Source organism: Sus scrofa, chromosome 1 (assembly GCF_054392235.1).
Source record: "Sus scrofa isolate SSC_HxYL_T2T_F1_AM1 chromosome 1, Sscrofa_HxYL_maternal_Yorkshire_Landrace_v2.0, whole genome shotgun sequence".
NCBI classification, from domain to species: Eukaryota; Metazoa; Chordata; class Mammalia; order Artiodactyla; family Suidae; genus Sus; species Sus scrofa.
Window position 1 is genome coordinate 76,313,431 of NC_139383.1, and position 23,413 is coordinate 76,336,843.

A 23,413-nucleotide genomic window follows, 5' to 3' on the forward strand; every position below is an offset into this window, starting at 1 on the left:
AGTAAACGTTTTGTTTTTCTTGGATAAATAATATACATAAGCTTGTTTTAAAAGCCTAAGGTGGGGCAGGAGAAAGCAGAAATGGCAGGCAAAGAGTTAATGGTAACTTTGGTGCAAAAAATGAGAGGGATTCTTTTGAGTTCCAGAAGTAGATTTCAGGAGAAGCTGTGAACTCTTTTGTACCTGGAAAAAATGCTGGAAGAACTAGAATTCTACAGTCTGAATGAGACCTAAGTCTCTCTCTCTTTTTTTTTTTTTTTTTTTTTTTTGTCTTTTTGTCTTTTTAGGGCCACACCTGCAGCATATAGAGGTTCCCAGGCTAGGGGTCTAATCGGAGCTATTGCTGCCGGCCTACACCACAGCCACAGCCACATCAACACCAGATCCAAGCTGGGTCTGCGACCTACACCACAGCTAATGGCAATACCAGATTCTTAACCCACTGAGCAAGGCCAGGGATTGAACCCGCAACCTCATGGTTCCTAGTTGGATTCGTTTCCGTTGCACCATAACGGGAAATCCTTCTTCTTTTTAAATTCTACTTTTTTCCCAACCTTCCTTTCAGTGGTTTTATTTTATTGCCTATATGCCTAATTTCTCATTTACTATGATGAACAATGTTACTTTTGTCCTCTATAGCTGGTTAAATGACAACAAAAACCATTGCCCAACCTTAACCATACCTCTATGGAAGAACTATAGTTCAGCAAGAACTCAGCCTATATGAGTAGTCTTCAGTTGCTCATGCTTACACACATAAGCAAATAAAGAGGTCTAAAACAAAATACATAATGGGGGACCACCAACTGACCTTAATAAATGTAAAGTTTATTATTAAGAAATTTTAAAAGAGCACAAGTGGTGAAATTCAGAATTCTTTGTTTCACTGACATATCTGAGTGTTTATTGGGCATTTCAGTGAATACACTTTAGAAAATAGCTTCAGAAGTGGTTTTAAAGAGTAAAGGTAATTTGAATTCATCAAGAATGATTACTTATGAAAACTATTTTCTTTGGTGGGAGATAGGGCCAAGAACATACAGGAATTCTGGTCCAACTCCCCCATTTTTTCATGATTCCTTTTCTGGGAGAGTCTATTCTGATCAATCACATTTTAACTTTTTCATTGTACAGTATTCTCAAAACAAGCAAAATATAAACTAAGATGTACCAGGCAGACAGCACACTGCTTGCTTCAAAAGTCATAAAACAAAGGTAGAAGCAGAAGGAATACTTCCTAACTCTATGAAGCTGGCACTACGCCAGCACTAAAATCCTCTATAAATTAGCAAAATGAATTCAATAAGGTATACAAAAAAATTATACACCATGACCAAGTGGAATTCATTCTAGTTATACAAGACTAGTTTGAGTCAAACTAATCCATCACAGAAACAGGCGTTAGAAGAAAAGTCAGATGATTATATTAACAGACACAGAAAAAAATGTGACATAAGCCAACATCCATTCATGATAAATTCAGAATGGCCAGCAAGGAGTTCCTGCTGTGATGCAAAGAATGGGTTACGATCTGACTGTGGCGGTTCAGGTTGCTATGGAGGTATGGGTTCAATTCCTGGCCTGATGCAGTGGGATCCAGCACTGCCACAGTTTGCAACTGTGGCATAGGTTGCAACTGTAGCTCAGATTCAATTCTTTGCCTGGGAACTTCCATATGCCATGGGGGTAGCCATAAAAAGAAAAAAAAGGAAGAAAAAAAATGGCCATCAAACTAGGAATAGAGGGTAACTTCCTCAACTTGATAAAGATCATCTAACAGCTAAGCTGTCACCTAGAGCTACCAAGGTAGTTCATGGTGAGAAACCTGATGCTTTCCAGCCAAGACCAGAAAAAAAGTAAGGATGTTTCATTATCACCACACCCTACTCAAAGTCTTAGCTAATGCAATAAGACAAGAAAGGAAGAAGTATAGATTGAGAAGGAAGAAATAAAATTGTCTTTCTTCATGGAAGACATGATTCTCTATATAGAAAATCCAAAATAACTGACAAAAAAATCCCTAGAACTAGTAAGTTATTATATCAAGGCTGAAGGATATAAAGTAATAAATAAAACTCAGCAGTAAACAAATGGAAATTAAATCAATATTACATCATTTAGGAGTTCCCATCCGTGGTGCAGTGGTTAACGAATTCGACTAGGAACCATGAGGTTGCGGGTTCGATCCCTGGCCTTGCTCAGTGGGTTAATGATCTGGCGTTGCCGTGAGCTGTGGTGTAGGTCACAGACGCGGCTTGGATCCTGTGTTGCTGTGGCTCTGGCATAGGCCAGCGGCTACAGCTCCGATTAGACCCCTACCCTGGGAACCTCCATATGCCACAGGAGTGGCCCAAGAAATGGCAAAAGAGATAATAATAATAATAATAATACATCATTTACATTAGCACCCCAAAACCCAAAAAACTTAGGTAAAAATTTAACAAAATATGTACAAGACCCATATGATAAAAACTGATTTAAAAATATCTAAGAGAGTACAACCATTATGGAAAACAGTATGGAGGTAACTTAGAATACTAAATATAGAACTACCATATGACCCAACAATCCCACTCTTGGGCAAATATCCAGACAAAATTTTTCTTAAAAAAGACACATGCACCCGTATGTTCACTGCAGCACTATTCACAAAAGCCAAGACATGGAAACAACCTAAAGGTCCACTGACAGATGAATGGGTTAAGAAGATGTGGTATATATACCACTGGAATACTACTCAGCCATAAAAAAGAATGACATAATGCCATTTGCAGCAACATGGATGGACCTAGAGACTCTCATACAAAGTGAAGTCAGTCAGAAAGAGGAAGACAAATACCATGGGATATCACTTATATCTGGAATTTAATATAAGGCACAAATGAACCTTTCCACAGAAAAGAAACTCATGGACTTGGAGAACAGATTTGTGGTTGTGAGGCGAGAGGGAAGCAGGAGGGAGTGGGATGGAGTGGGAGTTTAGGATTAATAGATGCAAACTACTGCCTTTGGAACAGATAAACAATGAGATCCTGCTGAATAGCACTGGGAATTCTATATGGTCACTTATGATGGAGCATAATAATATGAGAAAAAGAATGTAAACATGTATATATGACTGGGTCACATTTTTGTACAGTGGAAAATTGATGGAACACTGTAAACCAGCTATGATGGAAAAAATAAAAATCATTTAAAAAAATATCAAAGAGGAGTTCTGTTGTGGCTCAGCAGTAATGAATCTGACTAGCATCCATGAGGACGCAGGTTCAATCCCTGGCTTCACTCAGTGGGTTAAGGATCCGGCACTGCAGTGGGCTGTGGTGTAGGTCACCAAGGTGGCTCAGATCCTGTGTTATTACTGTGGTGTAGGCTGCCAGCTACAGCTCTGATTTGACTCCTAGCCTGGGAATTTCCATATGCCGTGGGTGCAGCCCTAAAAAGTAAAAAATAATAAATAATAAATAAAAATATCAAAGAATAACTAAAATGGAGTGATATTTCATGTTCATAGACAGTAAGAAGCAATAGTGTCAAGATGCCATTCACAACTTGATCTATGAATGCAATCCAATCCCAATCAAAATACCATCAATTTATACTGTAGTAACTGACAAACTGATTCTGAAGCTTATATGGAAAGTTGAAAGACCCAGAACAGCCAATGCAATGTTGAGGGAAAAAAATAAAAGTTGGAAGACTGACACTATTTGACTTTAGGACATATTATAAAATATAAAACTATAGTAAACAAGACAGTGTGGTATTGGCAAAAGCACAGGCAAATGGACCAATGGAACAAAACGGAGTGCCCAGAAATAGACCCATATATAGTCAACTGGTCTTTGACAAAGGAACAAAGGCAATACAGGCATACCTAATTTTACTGTGCTGTACAGATACTGCATTTCTTACAAATTGAAGGTTTGCAGCAATACTGTGTTGTCAGATGACAGCATTTTTAAAAATAAAGTATTTTTAAGGTATGTACATGTTTTTTAGACATAGTGCTACTGAACACATAACAGACTATAGTATAGTGTACACCTAACTTTGATATTCACTGAGAAACAAAAAAAATTAATGTGACTCGCCTGACTGTGATATTCACTTTTTTGGGGTGGTCTGGAACCAAACCTACAACATGTCCAAGGAATGCCTTTCAATGGAACAAAGACAGTCATTTCAACAAACATTGCTGGAACAACTGGACATCTATGTGCAAAACAGTGAATCTAGACCAGGCCTTAAGCCCTTCACAAAAATTAACTCAAAATGTATCACAGGAGTTCCTGGTCATGGCACAGTGGAAATGAATCCAACTAGGTTATAAGGTTGCGGGTTTTATCCCTGGCCTCATTCAGTGGGTTGGGGATCTGGCACTGCTGTGAGCTGTGGCATAGGTCACAGACACAGCTTGGATCTGGCGTTGCTGTGGCTGTGGAGTACGCCGGCAGCTATAGCTCTGTTTGGACTCCTAGCCTGGGAACCTCCATGTGCCATGGGTGTGGCCCTAAAAAGACAAAACACACACACACACACAAAAGAATCACAGACCAAAATGTGAAATGAAGAACTATAAAGCTTCTAGAATATAGGAGAAAATCTAGATGACCTTGGACATGGCAGTGACTTTTTAGATATAACACCAGATCCATGAAAAAATAATTGAGGGGGTTCCCGTCTTGGCTCAGTGGAAACAAATCTGACTAGTAGCCATGAGGATGCAGGTTCAATCCTGGGTTTCGCTCAGTGGGCTAAGGATCCGGCGTTGCAGTGAACTGTGGTGCAGATGCAGCTCGGATCTGGCATTGCTGTGGCTGCTGGCACAGGCCAGTGGCTACAGCTCCGATCTGACCCCTAGTCTTGGAACCTCCATATGCTGCAGGTGGTGTGGCCCTGAAAAAAAGAAAAGAAAAAATATTGATAAGCTGGACTTTATTAAAATTAAAAATTTCTGCTCTACAAAAAATATAATCAAGAGAATGAGAAAAACAGACTGGGAGAAAATATTTGCAAAAGACTGAACAAGGACTGTTATGCAAAATATACAAAGAATTCTTAAAACAGAATTTTTTAAAAAGGAAGAACTTGGAGTTCCCATCCTGGCGCAGCGGAAACGAATCTGACTAGCATCCATGAGAACACAGGTTCGATCCCTGGCCTCGCTCAGTGGGTTAAGGATCTGGCATTGCTGTGAGCTGTGGTGTAGGTCGCAGATATGACTCGGATCTGACACTGTTGAGGATGTGGTGTAGGCCAGCGGCTACAGCTCTGATTCGACCCCTAGCCTGGGAACCTCCATATGCGGGGGCAGCCCTAAAAAAAAAAAAAAAAAAGAACAACAACAACTTGATTAAAAAGTGGATAAAAGATCTAAAGACACTTCACTAAAGAAGACATGCAGATAGCAAATAAGCACATGAAAAGATGTTCAACATCATATATCATTAAAGACTGCAAATCAAAACAATGAGACATCACTACATATCTAGGACAATGGCCAGGATCCAGAACACTGACCATACGAAATGCTGACGAGGATGCAGAGCAACAGGAAATCTCATTCATTGCTATTGCTGGTGAGATGCATATGGGTACAGCCATTTGGAAGACAGTGTGGCAGTTTCCTGTAAAACTATAATAAACACTTACCATGTGATCTAGCAATCAAGTGTCTTGGTATTTACCAAGGAATCCCATAGTTGATACCCTTTGTCCAAAGAATCGCTTGCACATGAATGTTTATAGCAACTTTATTCATAACTTCCAAAACCTGGAAGCAATCAAGATGTACTTCAGCAGGTAAAAGGACAAAGTATGGTACATACAACTAAACAATGGAAAACTATTCAGCGCATAAAAGAAATGGGCTATCAAGCCATGAAAAGACAAGGAGGAAACTTAAATGCATAGTATTTAAGAGAAAGGAGTCAATCTGAAAAGACTATACACTGTGTGATTCCAACCATATGACATTCTGGAGAAGGCAAAACTACAGAGATAGTAAAAATTCAGTGGTTGCCAGGGTTCAAGAAATGGGAAGAGAAGCAGAGGCAGAGCACAGAGGATTTTTAGGGCATTCTGTATGATACTAAAACGGCTGATACATACCAACCATCAGACATTAGTCAACATGTACAGAATATACAACACCAAAAGTAAACCACAATGTAAACTATGGACTTTGAATAGTAGTAATGCGCATGCAGGTTCATTGGTTGTAACAAATGTACCACTAGGGTGCAGAATGTTGATACTGGAGGTAGGCATACATATGTAGAGTGAGGGGGTATGAGGGAAGTCTACCTTCTGTTCAATTTTGCTGCAAACTTAAAACTGCTATTAAAAAAACTATTTTAAAAAATCATGAAAAATGTGAACATACTTAATGCCACAGAATTGAACATTTTTTTTTAAGTGCCACACCCACAGCAAATGGAAGATCCCAGGCTAGGGCCGCATTGGAGCTGTACCTGCCGGCCTACACCACAGCCACAGTAACGAGGCGTCCGATCCAAATCTGCAACCTACACCACAGCTCACAGCAACGCTAGATCCTTAACCCACTGAGCAGGGCCAGGGATCAAACCCGCATCCTCATGGATACTAGTCGAGTTCCTTACTGCTGAGCCACAACAGTAACTCCAGAATTGAACACTTTTTTAAATGGTTAAACCAGTAAGTGGTTATGTGTATCTTACCAAAATTTTCAAAAAGTCGTAAGAGGATTCTAGCGATCTAAAGAACAAATAAGGTATTCTATTAAGATGTCTGTATCTTCTCCATCTCTTCTTACTCAAAACTACTGTCTTACTGTTCAGGCTGTTGTGACAGTAATAACTTAGATGACGTGGCCTGTAAACAAAGTAATTTATTTCTTAAAGTTCTAGAAGATAAGAAGTCCGAGATCAAGACATCTGGTGAGGGCCCGCTTCCTGGTTCACAGAAGGCTGTCTTTTCACTATGTCCTCACACAGCCAAAAGGAAAAGGGGGCTTTTATATATAATAACATCATCATTTAAGAGTGAGTCTCCTTTTGAGTTCCTTGATGGTGCAGCAGGTTGCTGCAGCTCAGGTCTGTTCCCTGGCCCAGCAACTTCCACATGCCACAGGTACAGCCAAAAAAAAAAAAAAGAAAGAAAGAAAAAAGAAAAGAATGAGTTTCCTTTAAGGTGATATATATTTTTTTCTAACTACTTTCTGGCTTAGACCTTCCACAGCAGCACTAATTCAAACTGTGGTCCTTAAACCAGCATCTGTAGCATTAGCATCACGTGGGAACATGCGAGAACTGCAAAATTTTAGTACTACCCTGTAACTTCAGATCAGAACCTGCTTTTTAACAAGACACCCAGGTAATTAAGACGCACAATAAAGTTTGAGTACAATGTTCTAGTCTTTATGTACCCCCTTCTACCTCTTTCTTTAGACTCTTTGCCAAGAGGCATGAATTCTAGCAATAAAGGAAGCAAGGTACAACAAAAATCAAAAGCTTTTATAAGAGAAAGGGTAGGTATGCAGTAGTGTCAACTTGAATTAAAAAGGGAATTAAGAGGGTAGCTGCAAAAAAATATATATATATTCATGAGAAAAATCAGTAGTATATTAAGCCAAAATGGAAGGTTAGTATCAGGGAATAAGGGTAATGGGAAAGCATATGAATGTCTGTGAAAAGAAACAGAAAACTAGGGCAAAAGACTATGAAGAGAGTTTACTAATGAGAAAAAAAATGATGCCCCCAAATAATTCTCCCATTCTGAATTCTCATTCTGACCAAAATACTTCCGAAATCTTTTACCTTGAACGGATTTAAGACCACACTTTTAAAAATACAAATGCCATTCTCAGATTACATTTACATACAAATCTTTACAGAGAACATGTCTATTACAACAGTTAGCTTCCTCATTTTATGGAAAGCAAGGCTCAAAAAATGACCAGAGGAGTTTCTGTCGTGGCTCAGTGGGTTAACAAATCCGACTAGGAACCACGAGATTGCGGGTTTGACCCCTGGCCTTGCTCAGTGGGTTAAGGATCCAGCGTTGCCGTGAGCTGTAGTGTAGGTCGCAGACGTGGCTCGGATTCCGCATTGCTGTGGCTCTGGCATAGGACTGCGGCTACAGCTCCGACTGGACCCCTAGCATGGGAACCTCCATATGCCGCAGGAGCGGCCCAAGAAATGGTAAAAAAGACAAAAAAAAAAAAAAAAAAAAAAAAAAAAAGAAGACCAGAGACACCAGAAAGCCAACATAAAATAAAACCTATTTCAGTTTTAGTATCAGATACATTTTTTAATAATAAACTAATATTAGTGTCATATCCTAGCAACAGCTGAAACATTTTAATTTACTTTGTCTTCTACCAAAAATATTGCTAGTTGTAGTTAATCTATAAAACTTAAAAGGCAGTCTGCTATACAGATTAGGAGTACAGAGTCTAACAACAAAGGAGACAGAGTTTGAATCCGGCTCTGACACCAATTTTGCTATGGACTTGAACCTCTCTGTGGCTCCAGGATTAATACTACCTGCTTCGCCTGGTTGTTTACGAGGATTAAATAAGACAAAGTGACTAGCAGAAGGTCTGGTACGCAGCAAATAGTAACACAAAAGTGTCTATTTTTTCTGTGAAAAAATTTTGTATTTCTTAAAGAAGACTCTTCCAAGGATAAAGGGCTACCCATCTTATTATAATTGGAATGACTTTCTTTTATTTTAAAGAACAATATTTGAATGAAAGAGAACAGCAGTAGTCTGGATTTCTGCCACCTTCCCTTTTATGAACTATTATCTTGCATGACCACAGAATCTTTTACTTGTACAAAAGTTCTTTGTTGAATCTTCAGACAGTTCTGGTCTTTAACATAATCAATAATCAAATCTGAATGCAAGGTTTTTTAAAAGACTCAGCAGAACAGAAGTACTATGATCTGCTTTTACTTACACCTCATTTCTGGCAATTGTGTAGATTTTCTACACTAAATAGGTCTCCAATCCTCTGTGGACATCAACTGTGTGTCCTATAAGTCAATTCAATTCTGACATTAATTACCTGGAGTCAACACAACCCCACTGGTTGCTCACTTCCACAAGACTGCCCCCACTTTAGACACCAGTCAAATCTTAGGCCTCCCATCCTTATTACCAACAGGCTATAAATCTGAGATTCCCATGACCCCCTATGAAGTTTGATAATTTCCTACAACAGTTCATGGAACTCAGGAAGGCACTTACTATTACTGGTTTGTTATAAAAGATACAAATCAAGAACAGCCAAGTAGAAATATATATGGGCAAGGTATTGGGGGTGGGGAGAAATCAGTGCAGAGCTTCCATGTCCTCTCTGGGCACATCAACCTCCCAGCACCTCAATGTGTTCACCAATCAGGGGAAGCTCTATAAACTCTGTGGTGTAAATGTTTTTAATGGAGGTTTTTCTATATGGGTGTAGTTGATTAAATTAATTGGTATTGGAGATTAGCTTAATCTCTAGTCACTTTTCCCTTTTTGGAGGTTGAGGAGTAAGGCCAAAAGTTCCAAGCTTCTTCTAATCAAGGCTTAGTCCTTCTGACCCCCATCCTAAAGCTAACTAAGAGAGGGCCTCCTGACACTAGTCATCACATGTGCATATAAAAAGACACTCAAAGGATTTAGGAGGTTGTACCAGGAACCAAGGACAAATCTTGCTTACCTTTCCAACCTCACCTTTAACCCTTCTCTCTTTTTTGCCCATTACATCACCATTTTCTTTTCAAACCCAGCTCTTTTCCACTCTAAGGCCTTTGTAGCACTGTTCCCTCTTGGCATCACTGGTTCCTTTTCAAAAAGGCCTGCCTAACTCCTCTTACACAGGTCCCTTTCTTACCCTATTACAATATCCCATTTGATTTCTTCACAGTGCATTTTCAAACTTACAAATATATACTTGTTTATCTACTTGTATCTTTCCTACTAGGCTGTAAGTTTTATGAGAGTACAAACTATATTTCATTCATTATTGCACAAATACTTAGTATACTACTTGCTATATAGTAAATGTTCAATACTTTTAAAAATAACCAATATTTAATTTTTGTATGGCACAATACTGGTTTATTCTCCAATAACAGCAGACAGTGAAAGAAGGATGGACAAAACTAAACTTACCATACACAAGGAATAAAAATGAAAAGGTTTCCAGGGTCAACACTCAACATGAAAATTAAATTACCTAAAATAAGTACATGTTACCACCATCCTAGATTATTAATTGTCCAACAAATAAAATCTAGTTCCCATGTGCCTAGAGTATCCAGAATTAGCAGTTTGCTACTTAGAAACATTAGGATAATCATTTTATAGTTAGTGCGAATATTTTGCAATAGGCTTTTCTCACCTCTTCTTTTCTCTACAGGAACAGTTCTCAGGTTAAATAGCAAGTTGCTGAAATATACAGAAATGGAGTCCCACACTAACTTCTAAACATAGTACTGTGTACTACCAGAGACAGAATTACAATGCTTATGGCATAAAAGAAAAAACTATGCATGAACATTTTAAAATAATGGTTCTTTGTAGGCAGCTGAATGAGGGAATGTCAGTAAAGGCCAGTTAAAGTGGAATAGCATGTCTATATAGCACATAAATTAGTAAAACAAACTAAATTTAGATAGCTCACTAATTTCAAAAAAGTTATACTGAATAGCAGTTAGCATCAAATGAAATGTTTTCTCAACTATATTCAGAAAAAAACACACCTGGTCTTTTAATCATGTGAAATAACATTTACTGCTGCCAGTTGTTTCTTAAAACAAACTTGGAAAATACTCACATAACATACACGAAAATAAAAATAATTCCAAATCTTAGGAACCAGAGAGATTAATAGTTAACATTTTATTTAACAGATAACTATATTTTTGATCAACTACAGTAATATACAGATTAAATTCTTTTTCTGTTTGGTTGTTTTTGTTTTTGTCTTTTTAGGTCTGCACCTGGCAGCATTTGGAAGTTCCCAGGCTAGGGGTCAAATTGGAGCTACAGCTGCTGACCTATACTACCACAGGAATGTGGGATCCAAGCTGTGTCTGCGACCTACACCACAGCTCATGACAATGCCGGATCCTTAAACCACTGAGAAAGACCAGGAATCAAACCCATGTCCCCATGGATACTAGTCAGGTTCAATACCACTGAGCCATTATGGGAACTCCTTAAATTCTTAAAAAATCAAATTATCTGATCTTATTCTGTGGCTTCTATCCAATTACTTCTTGCCATCATCATCTTAAAGAATGAACCCAGTCTCAATCTACTCACCTTTAGGGTTGAGTTATTTAACATCCCTGAGCATCTGTTTTATCATAAGATTTTTGTGGGGATTTAGTAATGCACATTAAGAACCTAGTACAGTAGGTGCTATACAAATGTCAGTCATTGTTATATCTAAAAAGTCACCTCTTTAGCAGAACTTTCACAGATTACTTCAGGTCTTTTCTTCTGCTATTTGTACATCACTTACAATACAGTACCTCATCATGAGCCAATATGTGTCTTCTCTCCTTCACCCCACAGTGTACACAAATATTTAAGGTCAATTCAATAAAATTATTTCACACATACTAAGTCAACAAGTCAATGAGTCTGGGACACAAGGACGAGTAATAAGTCTCAATTTCTACCCTCACATAGATTACAATCTTTTAGCAGGAAAAAGGTATTATTTAGTGTAAATGACTTTAGGTCCACAAAGCGGACCCTTGGGGGAAAAATGTTTTAGAATTTAGAATTTCTCAGATGTAGAAAGGTAATACAGCATATATACTGTATATTAAGAAACCACTCACCCTATGATCTACTATTATTTCTATAGAGAAATGTATAAATATTTGTTAAATGGCATAAATATAGACAAAAATTGCTTCACATCTGTTCAGGTCATGTTTTATCAACTATATTAGTTTCCAACTGCTTCTGTAGCAAATTACTACAAATGTAGTATCTTATACAATATGAATTTATCTTACAGTTCTAGAAGTCAGAACTCTCACTGGGCTAAAAAGCCAAGGTATCCTTTCCAAAGGATTCATGCGAGAATCTGTTCTTGCCTTGCCTGACTTCTACAGGCTGTTTGCATTCCCTGGCTCTTGGACTTCTTTCATCTTTAGAGTCAGCAATCTCACCACTCCAAGCTCTACTTCTGCCATGACATCTTCTCTGACTCTCTTGCCTCCCTCTTCCCCTTGGAAGGACCCTTGAGATTACATTGAGCCCATCTGGGTAATCCAAGTTAATCTCCCCACTGTAAAATCTTTAATTTAATCACCTCTGCAAAGTCCCTTTTGCCAAGTAAGGTAACATGTTCACAGGCTCTAGGGATTAGAACATGGACATCCTGTGGGGAGGTATTACTTTGCCCACCAGAGCCACCAAACTAGTTTTGCTTTTTTTTTGTTTTGTTTTGTTTTTTTAAGAAAGTTCTAGTTTTCAGAGTTTTGTAGACTTTAAAACTACAGATAAAGAATTCTGGACCTGTATAATCAAAGGTAGTGTAAAGTCAGTGATATTAAAAAAAATCACAGAACAATTGTAAAAACATAATGAATGGAAAGACCATAACCAGCTGAGTATAAGGTAAAAGTCAATGAAATAGATTATATGTGATAAGAGCCTTCAAAGATGCAAAGAATTATGACAGCGGTACAAAAAGTAATTTGCAGACATACTTGCTCTCAAAACTTTTCAGAAGCACACAAAACAGCACTAACAAATTCAGAGACAGGAAACTATATTGGAGAAGAAAGAGAACAGTTTGACTGAACTAATAAAATAAAAGTAGAAGAGTAGTGAGAGAAAAGAAAGGGAAGATAAATTAAAGACAGATACAATGGGTTATGTTGCTTATCAGGATGAACAGTTTGTCCTTAATCCTGCAGGAAGTGAGCAGTCAAGTGGAAATAGTTTTGAACTGAGAAATGATGTGATATGACTGCAGTGACATAATTAGAAAGCTGAACAAACTGATTTGTGAAAAATTCATCATTTTACCTAAAAGTAAACTATGATCAGTTAAAGATGTATGCTATAAACTCTAAAGCAAACACTACAATATCACAAGGAATTATAGCTATTAAGCCAACAAATGAGACAAAATAGAATCATTAAAAAATTAATCTAAAAGAAGAGAAAAAAGAGAGATAAAAAGATTGAAAACAGTTAAGACAGAAAGAAATCAAACAGCAAAACTAGATTTAAACCCTTCCCTATCAATAATCACATTAACCATAAATGATCTGAAGATGCCAATTAAAAGGCAGAGATTATAAGACTGTATTAGAAAAACAAGACCCATCCACATTCTGGCTATAAGTAATCTGTTTTAAATATTAATACACAAATACATTAAAAATAAAAGGATAGAAAAAGATAGATCATGCTAATGAAAAAAAGTTGGAGTTACTATATTAATATCAGACAAAGTCAATTTTAGAGAAAGAATATTACTAGATAAAGGGAATAATTCATACTAATAAAGGTATCAATTCATCAAGAAGACATAATAATCTAAAATGTTTATGCATTTTACAAATAAATTGATTTACACTGTGGTATATGGAATGATTGGCCAGTGGGGACCTAGTATGTAACAGAGAACTCTACTCAATATTCTGTGATAATATATGTGGGAAAAAAATCTGAAGGAGAATGGATGTGTGTATATGCGTAACTGAATCACTTTGTTGTACAGCAGAAATTATTACCTTATAATCAACTATACCGTCCATAAAACTTTAAAAAATGAAAGATAGATTAAAAAATTAATAGAAGTGCAAGAAAATATAGAAAAGTCTATAGATGTAGTCAGAAATTTCAGCACCTCTTGTGATAACTAACACAGCAAGTAAACAGAAAATCAATAAGCATATAGAGGTCTTCAAGAACACCATCAACCAACTTGACCTAACTGAACTTTATCTAACATCCTATCCCAAAACAATAGAATACACAGTTTTTTCAAATATTGCAGTATACAAGTAACATTTACCAAGAGATACCACTTGCGTCTCTAAGAATAAATTTTAAAGGATTTAAGTCTTACAAGGTATGTTTTCTGATCACAATCTAATTACTTTAGAAATTAACAACAGAAGGATATCTGGAAAATTCTCAAATTTTTGGAAACTAGGAAGTCTGAATAACCCCAAGTCAAAGAAGAAATAAAAAGTTATTTTAAACTGAATGAAAATTAAAACAACATATCAAAATTTGAGGGAAGCAGCTTAAAGAGGGAAAATTTGAGCAATTAAATGTCTATATTGAAAAAGAAGAAAGGTCTTGAATGGCCTCAACTACTTTTACTTCAAGAAACTAGAAATAATAGTTTAGATTAAACTGAAAGTAGGAGTTCCCGTCATGGCTCAGCAGAAAAGAATCTGACTAGTATCCATGAAGACATAGGTTCGATCTCTGGCCTCATTTGGTGGATTAAGGACCCAGCGTTGCCATGAGCTGTGGTGTAGGTTGCAGATGCGGCTCGGATCTGGTGTTGCTGTGGCTGGGGTGTAGGCCAGCGGATGAAGCTTCAATTTGACCCCTAGCCTGGGAACCTCCATATGCCCCTGGTGCGCCCTTAAAAAAACAAAACAAACAAACAAACAAAAATAAAACAACATGGAAGTAAGCAAAAGAGAGGAAACACTACAGGTGAGAGAAGAAATCAATGGAACAAAAAACAGAAAAATTATGTGGGGAAAAAAAATCAAAGAAATCAAGAGCTGCTGCTTTGCAAACATCAATAAACAGATAAGCCAGCAGACAGGTAGGGGAGAACATGGGGAAAATACAAACTGCCAATACAATCTGGAATGAAAGGAGTGCTTTCACCACAGATCCTACAGATACTAAAAGAACAGTTAGGAAATATTAAAAAAAAACAAAAAAAACAAAAAAAAAACTACTTATACCAATAAATCCAACATCTTAAATGAAATGGAAAAATTCTTGGAAAGACACAGCCACTAAACCTCACTCAAGAAGAAATACATAGCACTTTGAAAAAGAAAAGCAATACCGGAGGATTTATACTACCTGACTTCAACACTTATTATAAAGCTACACTATTCCAAGTAGTGTGGTGTTGGTATGACGACAGAGAAATAGCCAGTGGAACAAAACAGAGTCCAAAAATAATCTAACACAAACAGTCAAATGATTTTTTTTTTACACAAGTGCAAAGTTAATTTGATAGAGAATGCTTTTTAAAAAAATGGTCCTACAATAACTGAGTATCTGTATTTTTTAAAAAATTTAAAGAACTTTCATCTTTACCTCATACCATGTAAAAACGAGTCACAGCCCTATGAAATGTAGAACATGAAACTATAAGACTTCTAGAAGAAAACAGAAAATCTTTGTGGCCTTGGGTTAAGCAAAGATTTCTTAGATGTAACACCAAAAGCACAATCCATAAAAGAAATATTTTAATTGGAATTCATCAAAATTAACTTCTGCATTTTGAAAGACACCGTTAAAAAGGGAATAAAAAGACAATCCATAAGTTGAGAGAAAATATTTGTAAATCACATTTCCAATAAAGCACAGTGTATCTAGAAAAAGAACTTTTAAAATTCAATTAGGGAACAATTAATTCAAAGCTAAATGTCCAGGGATTCGGTTTCACAAAAGAAAATATACAAATGGCATATCAAAAGAAGATCGAAATCATTACACTTTAGGGATACACAAATTAAAGCCAGAAAGAAATACCACTAAACACATATTAGAATGGCTAAAATTAAAATGGTCAGGACGTGGAGCAACTCAACTCCAACTTTGCTGTTAGAAATATTCTAAAATGATGTAATGACTTTGAAAAACACTTCAGTACTTTCTTTTAAAATTAAACATATGCCTACCATACGACTTAGACATTTTACTTCTAGGTGTTTACTCAAGAGACATGAAAGCATATGTCCAAACAATGCCTTCTACCTGAATACTCACAGTAGCTGTATTTGTAGTATCCGAAACCTGAAAACTACCCAAATGACCATCAAGAGATGAAGGAATAACAAATACCTTATCCACTGGAAGTGTGTGTATAGAATGAAATGGTATTCAGCATAATAATAATAATAATAATAATGAATTAACGATGGATGTGACAATACAGATGAATCTTAAAATCTATGCTGAGTAAAGAAGCCAAACAAAAAGAGTATGTGATTTTCCATTACAAAAATACAAACTAACCTATAGTGTCAGAAAGTAGATTAGTGGTTGCCTAGGGTAAGGGTTGGGGTTGATGGAAGGAGTAAGCAAAGATAGGATGCAGGAATTAACAGAGGAAGAACAGGAAATTAGAGGAGGAAGGAGGACTCATTATTTTGATTGTCAAGATGGTTTCAAAGGACATCCACAAGTCAAAACTTATCTAGTTGTACAATTCATTGTATGTAAATTACATTCCAATATAGCTCTCAAAAATTCTTTTAATCAAACAGCAATAACCATTTTTTCCAATATAGTCAATACTCCCATTGCTATAAAATGCTTATTTTCTATTACCTATTAACAAAACATGACTTAAGTTTTAAGTATAATATTACACTACTCAACTTCAATATGCAAGAGAGTACAATTTTTCAAAAATCTTTCTGAAAATGTGCAAGCAAAAATTCTTAAAAACCAGTGGATTAAAACATAGTGCAAATTCAGACAAGCTCAGGTAGATCATTGAGCTTTGCTTCTGTTTAAAACATTACAATCCTATTCCTGACTTGAAAATAAATGCAGTTATCACAATGGAAAACTGGTATGTGGTTTTAACATTACCATCCCATTCCTAAAAATAATCTACAAGTATAAAATAGTTGGAGTTCCCGTCGTGGCGCAGTGGTTAACGAATCCGACTAGGAACCAGGAGGTTGCGGGTTCAATACCTGGCCTTGCTCCGTGGGTTAAGGATCTGGCATTGCCGTGAACTGTGGCGTAGGTTGCAGACGCGGCTCGGATCCCGTGTTGCTGTGGCTCTGGAGTAGGCCGGTGGCTACAGCTCCAATTGGACCCCTAGCCTGGGAACAAACCTCCATATGCCGCAAGAGCGGCCCAAGAAATGGCAAAAAGACCAAAAAAAAAAAAAAAAAAAAAAAAAAGAGGTATCACTTTAAAAAATACATAAATAAATAAAATAAAATAGTAGATAAGTTGGGTCACTAGGCCTCTGTAATTTGCCTATGTTGAAGTTAAAATTTTCTCCACAGAAACCATTTAACATGGTGGCAAACTTCCAGGCCAATTCCCAAATCCTATTTAAGCAGTAAGGATTAATTATACCTTCTTTCTTCTGCATCACTGTTTTTTCCTCTATTTGATCACTGTCATCAACATAAAGACATGCTGTAATTTCATTCATCTTATTAAAAAAAAAAACCAACAACAATAGCAAAAACAAAAACAAAATTCTCCTAGTCCCATTTTTGCTTGTAGCCATTCAATCCCCCACTCCTTGATTTCTCCACTTTACTTTTGGGCAAAATTCCTTGAATTAGTTCTCTGAGTTCTCTCCTCCAATTCTCACTTAAATCTGTCCCACTCAAGCTTTCATTTCCAGCACTGTATTAAACCCTCTGTCCAAGGTCAGTTATCTGCTATATCCAGTGGTTAATTCTGAGGTCTAATCTCAACCTCTTAACAGCATAACACAGTTGTTCATTCCTTGAAATTACTTAATGAGACTTTCAGGAAACCTCAAGTTCCTGGCTTTCCTCCTACTCTCTTCTCATCTTCTATACCTCTAAATCTTATTTTAGGACTTAGTCCTTGGACTTTTTTTCTTATTTTTATCTATATTTACTCCATTAGCAATTTCATATTAAATTTCCTTAAAGTAAGATACATCTGTATCTTACAAACTTATATGCTTTACTGTCATCCTCGAATAAGGTCAATTATAGATAATTCTATGATTTGGGGAGCAGCTGCAGTTGAAAAACAAATTCAAACAGTACAAAAAAACTTAAAAAAATAAGTGATTTAATTTTCAATAAATCACCATTTTTAAAAGTTCTGTGTTATTGGTATAGAGTTACTTAAAAATTAAAAACAATAAAGCTAAAGTGATGAATACCAAAATACTTCTTATTCTAGTCATTTATTATATTAGAAACATTTAAATTCCACACTAAATATTTCATTAAAAATGTAAATCATGACCTTACCTATAGTCCTAGTCCCACAGGGGCCTATAATATTACAGTAAACAGCTTGCATTAATACAAACTTATTTCAAAAGCCCTTTTAAATAATTACCTCATTTTACCCTTAAAAAGATTTCCTAAGAATATTATAGTAAATACTATTTTAACCAGCAGTTTGTTTTCAACATGACCTCCCACAATCAGACTGGTTTTTTTTTTTTTTTTTGCAAAAATTTATTTTAATGCAAATGTATCAAGCTTAAAAAAATCATTTTACTGCTTTGCATATGCTTTATTATTAAAGATGTTTAAGAGAAGCTAACATACTAGAATGGTCAGACTTTTAATGAGTGGGTTTAATGAATTTAAAATTAGCTGAAATACTCATATTCATCACCATTACAAGAAATATATATTAAAATTCATGTTCAACTGATGACAGGTCATTAATGTCATCTTTCTGTACTTAGCATAACATTACAAATAAGAAATTTACATTTCTTTTAATGCTAATGAAACTAAATTCTTTATAGACATTTTCCTTAAAAGACATGCTTTATTTCATTTACTTCATGACTATATGATGAAAATACTAACACTGATCTCCTATGTATTACATACAGAGTTGTTGGCTGCCTCAATCACAATGAAAAAAAGAATTACTTTTACAAGCAAGAAGGAGAATATATTTATAACTGAGCACTCACAAGTAATGCATGACCCTTTTCCTTCCTCCAAGATTCTCTCCTCAAATGATCACTGCCTGCTGATCCCAAGGCTAAATCAGAAGCATACAGAATAGAACAAGGCTTTTAAAAATATACCCCCCCATCTCTGTTGTGGGCTCAAATGTCAGTCTTTCCAATCCTGGGTACTGAGGATTAGTCCCTTCCCTTCCACTACTAAGCACTTCAAGTGTCTGTAAGGACTCTTACGGTTTCGTCTCTAAGATCTCCATCCCTGAAATGTCCCTTTCTAACCTACATATTCTATCCCACACCTCCAATTCCTCATTATAAAACTTCTTTGTCCTTTCCAAATCCTGTGATCCTTTCATTCTTCTCTATTTTCAAAACCATCAACATACTTTTGGCTTCACTTCCCTTTCTACCTCACTAGCATTTCAGATTCCTTTTCTATCTAAGGACAACTGTCTCAGACCACAGGCCTTACTTTCTCCTCTGGTCCCAATTGAAGTCATTATCAGAATGCAACACATTTTATCTTCTCTGATTACATCTTCAGCATCCTCTTCTGGCTGACCTAATTTCCACACTGCAAATACTGAGTCAGGAGTCAAAAGTTTTGTTATATCCCAGTTCTTTTTATACTTTCTATACTACAATATCGACTCAGTAAACTTTTGATTGTGTGCAAAATGCATCTTCATCAAAAGGATATAATGGAGCTATTTTCATTTAATTCTTTTGATGGTACACTAATCTGGTAGACTATTTTTACTCTACACATAGCCTCAACTCTGGAACCATTCCCCAAAACATACCCACAATTTTGCCACCTAACAAGTAAATCAAAATAATTCCATTTTTGAAGTAATTCCATTTCAGGAGTAAGCATAAAAGATTGGACATTTAGATTTTGCTAGTATTATGTAGCAATCTATGCTTAAAGCTAGTTTCTACCTGATAAAAATGAGAATTATACTTTCTCACAGGGTTGCTCTCAAGATTATATCACATATGCCTAGAATAGTGCCTAGCACATAACAGGTGCTCAAAAAATGATGCTACTGTTATCACTGCTTTTATTATTAAGTCAAAAGCAACACATCCACATGGTAAGCCATTCTGCTTCTCCACGGGACTCCTTATAGGACATCTTTATTTTAAATCAATCTAGGCCTTAAATTTTAGAACTCTACTTTTGATCACTGTATTCTATTCCACTTTTCTTTTAAACTATTCAAATGTTCCAAAAGTTCCCACATTTTGTCATCTAAACCTCATATTTCAGCCTGCCTTTCATTCCCAGAAGCAGCATAAAAATCCTCAGTGTGATGGTAATCATACTTTTGGTTCCCATGTTCAACATGGCAGAAATACTTAAGATTTATACCTTAATTAAACACCTGAGGATTCTAGGCAAAGTGGAGGTCACAGTCTATGCACTACATTTATGTACTCTTTCTTTAAAAAATATTATACATATCCCACTTTACCTCACTCACGAATCTGCTCACTTCACTTTCTCTTACAACCCTACTTAAAGTAGTGGCCCTTCCCATTATTTTCTCTATGTCCCACTTTAATTTTCTTCACAGACCTTAACTGCCATCTGTTATATTTACTATCTATGTATTACGCAGGTATTTGTTTATTGCTTTTGAATAATGTTTAAGAGAAGCTAACATACTAGAATGGTCAGACTTTTAATGAGTGGGTTTAATGAATTTAAAATTAGCTGAAATACTCATATTCATCCCCATTACAAGAAATATATATTAAAATTCATGTTCAACTGATGACAGGTCATTAATGTCATCTTTCCGTACTTAGCATAACATTACAAATAAGAAATTTACATTTCTTTTAATGCTAATGAAACTAAATTCTTTATAGACATTTTCCTTAAAAGACATGCTTTATTTCATTTACTTCATGACTATATGATATGGTGCTTATCTCCACCATGAGAATGTATGCACGACATGAATAAGGATTTTGTTTTGCTCTCCCCTGAATACTACTCATACTTAGTAGAGCCTAGTACATAACAGGTGCTCAATAAAAATTTACTAATGAATGAATGACTGAAAATGACTTGTCCTTCCTGTGATATATAGTCTCACCTGGTTTCTTAGTGCAGTTAGAAGCAAAAAATGAGAGGCAAGCTGTTAGAAGCAGGCATATAAACTGAAAGCTGTTAATCTGACAGAGAAATGTGGGGAAAGGTCAAAAGAGCAAACACAAAAATGTAGGCCAGCAATGTAGGTCATTTGTTATATGGATAAATAATCCCATATCCTTTTAAGAACAAACGTCTCTGTATTATAAAAAACTGCGATAACAGAAGGTCTTCATAATGAGTCAACTCATCAGTTTAACTGAGCATCTATACATAAAAGGCTTTAGTAAGAGTCAGGGGAACCTTTACCATTAAGAAAAGTTTAAATTATGTTCCATGTACTTTAAGGAAGCAAAGTTTCTTTAAACACAGCTTAAGAACGTTCCATGTTTCCATGGAAAGTAACTAAAATACAAATTTACTTTTTCTTTTTAGGGCCACACCTGCAGCAAATGGAAGTTCCCACGCTAGGGGTTCAATCCGAGCTGCAGTTGCCAGTCTACACCACGGCTACGGCAATGCCAGATCTGTGTCACATCTACCGCTTATACCACAGCTAGCGGCAATGCTGGATCCTTAACCCACTAAGTGAGGCCAGGGATCGAACCTGTATCCTCATGGATACTAGTCAGGTTCATAATCTGTTGAGCCACAATGGCAACTCCAATACAAATTTACTTTTAAAAGAAGATATAATTTTTTTGAAGACACATAAACGGAATCTCTCAATTCCCCAGTGAAGTCAGATGAAGAAACCATTACATTTTATAAGTTTAAAAAATTAACTTTGTTTTTCTTTTTAAGAAAAAATTCATTGTTGACCCGTAGATCATGAGGCTTGCAACGGTCTATCCTCATCTCTGTTAGAAGTGTGTAAGATTTTAAAAATAGATTACTGCATCCCTCTGTTTAGCATAATTTCTAATAATACTAAAATTAAAGTTACACCTAACCCAATATGCATTTGCCTCTTTAAATCACAAGCTATTCAGAGACACACACTATGCAGTTGAAAATTTTGACAAAGGTCATTCTTAATTGCAAGATTTATGTATAGTTAGGTTATAGCTTCTCAAATGACAAGGTGCATACTAGTCACCCATGGATTTTGTTAAAATGATTCAGTAGATTCTGATTCGGTAAAACTTAGGCCTCATCGTCTGCATTTCTAAAAAGCTCTCAAGATGATGCTGACACTACTGGTACACAGATCACATTTTTGAGTACTGAGGCACTAAAGACTACATGACCTCAAAAATCATGAAGCCACTTTGGAGAAGAATACTACAATAAATGAAACATCAAAATTCTATCTGATTAACAATCTTATCAAATGTTTTAGAACATATATTGAATGAATAATTGCAAAACCAAATTAAAATTGGCTTTGTTTATTTTCGTAGTTCTTATCTTCATAAACCCGTATGGGTTCTATCATAAGTTTAACAGTATACTATATCAGCTTCTATCAACATATTTCCTTAATTAAATTTTCAAAGTGTACTTGTTACTTATTATCTCACTCAGAATCAAATATGCCCCCTTTCTCTGAATTATCAGTAAATCAAAGTATCATTTTTCAAAATATTGTACCAGGCAGGCTGGTCTAAAGCTATTTAATTATCAGGATGCTTGATTACTGAGACTCATAGTTTATATCACAATTTGATATACCTAAACTACTTAACTTTCATACAACACTTTATAGTTTACAAATGGCTTCTAATATATCATTTAATCCTCAACACAACTCTTCAAGATAGTTTTCATTATTCACTTTTTATAAATAAAGGAACTGGTCAGAAGCAAAATGGTCCAAAAATACATAACAAAATGAAAGTACTAAGAATTAAATTCAGTCTTCTGATTTAAATGCAGTCAATTCCTGATTAACTTCTACATAACTGTAGGAACAGAGTTCTTCACAATAAAAGCCTATTCAGCAAAGGAAAAGATTTCACCAGTTTAACCAACTTGGAAAGGAAAATTCCCAAATTCTTCCCACTCTAACTTTACTGACACACCTATAGTAAGGGGAAGGAAAGTTGAGAAGCACTTGTGAATGCCCAGGGGCACAGACGCTGCAAAAGAGTAATATCTTATCACAGGATTACAGACCACTTCCTACCCCCCTGCATCTACCACCAGATGAACAGGGCTTCTATACAATAACAAGATTATGCCAAACAAACAAACACCACCAACAAAAAGGCAAGGCTCTACCTCTATGTAATAAGGTGTTTTTAGGGAAACCCAAAGACAACAAAGCAAACAAAAACAAGGATACTAAAGGAAACTGAAACCTCTGACACCTACTGCTATAGCAAACAGCAAACACAGCCTAATTTCTAGCCAGATAAATATAAAAACTCACACAAAAGACCTTTCTAATTCAGTTTCTATTATGCAATATTTCATGTCTAGCT

The 23,413-nt window shown here is 36.0% G+C and overlaps 1 protein-coding gene across 7 annotated transcripts in view; it reads right to left on the reverse strand.

Annotated features, from left to right (window-relative positions):
* The window catches only part of WASF1 (WASP family member 1), a 144,749-nt gene that overhangs the window by 37,964 nt on the left and 83,372 nt on the right, over nucleotides 1-23,413 (reverse strand). Inside the window, exon 1 of one of the 7 annotated variants that reach the window (XM_021091094.2) lies at nucleotides 5,656-5,677. The exons of the other annotated variants lie outside the window; for them this stretch is intronic. The gene's annotated coding sequence lies outside the window, so the exon portion shown is untranslated. Of the gene's footprint in view, nucleotides 1-5,655; nucleotides 5,678-23,413 lie in introns of those variants that run through there. 7 annotated transcript variants of the gene reach the window in all.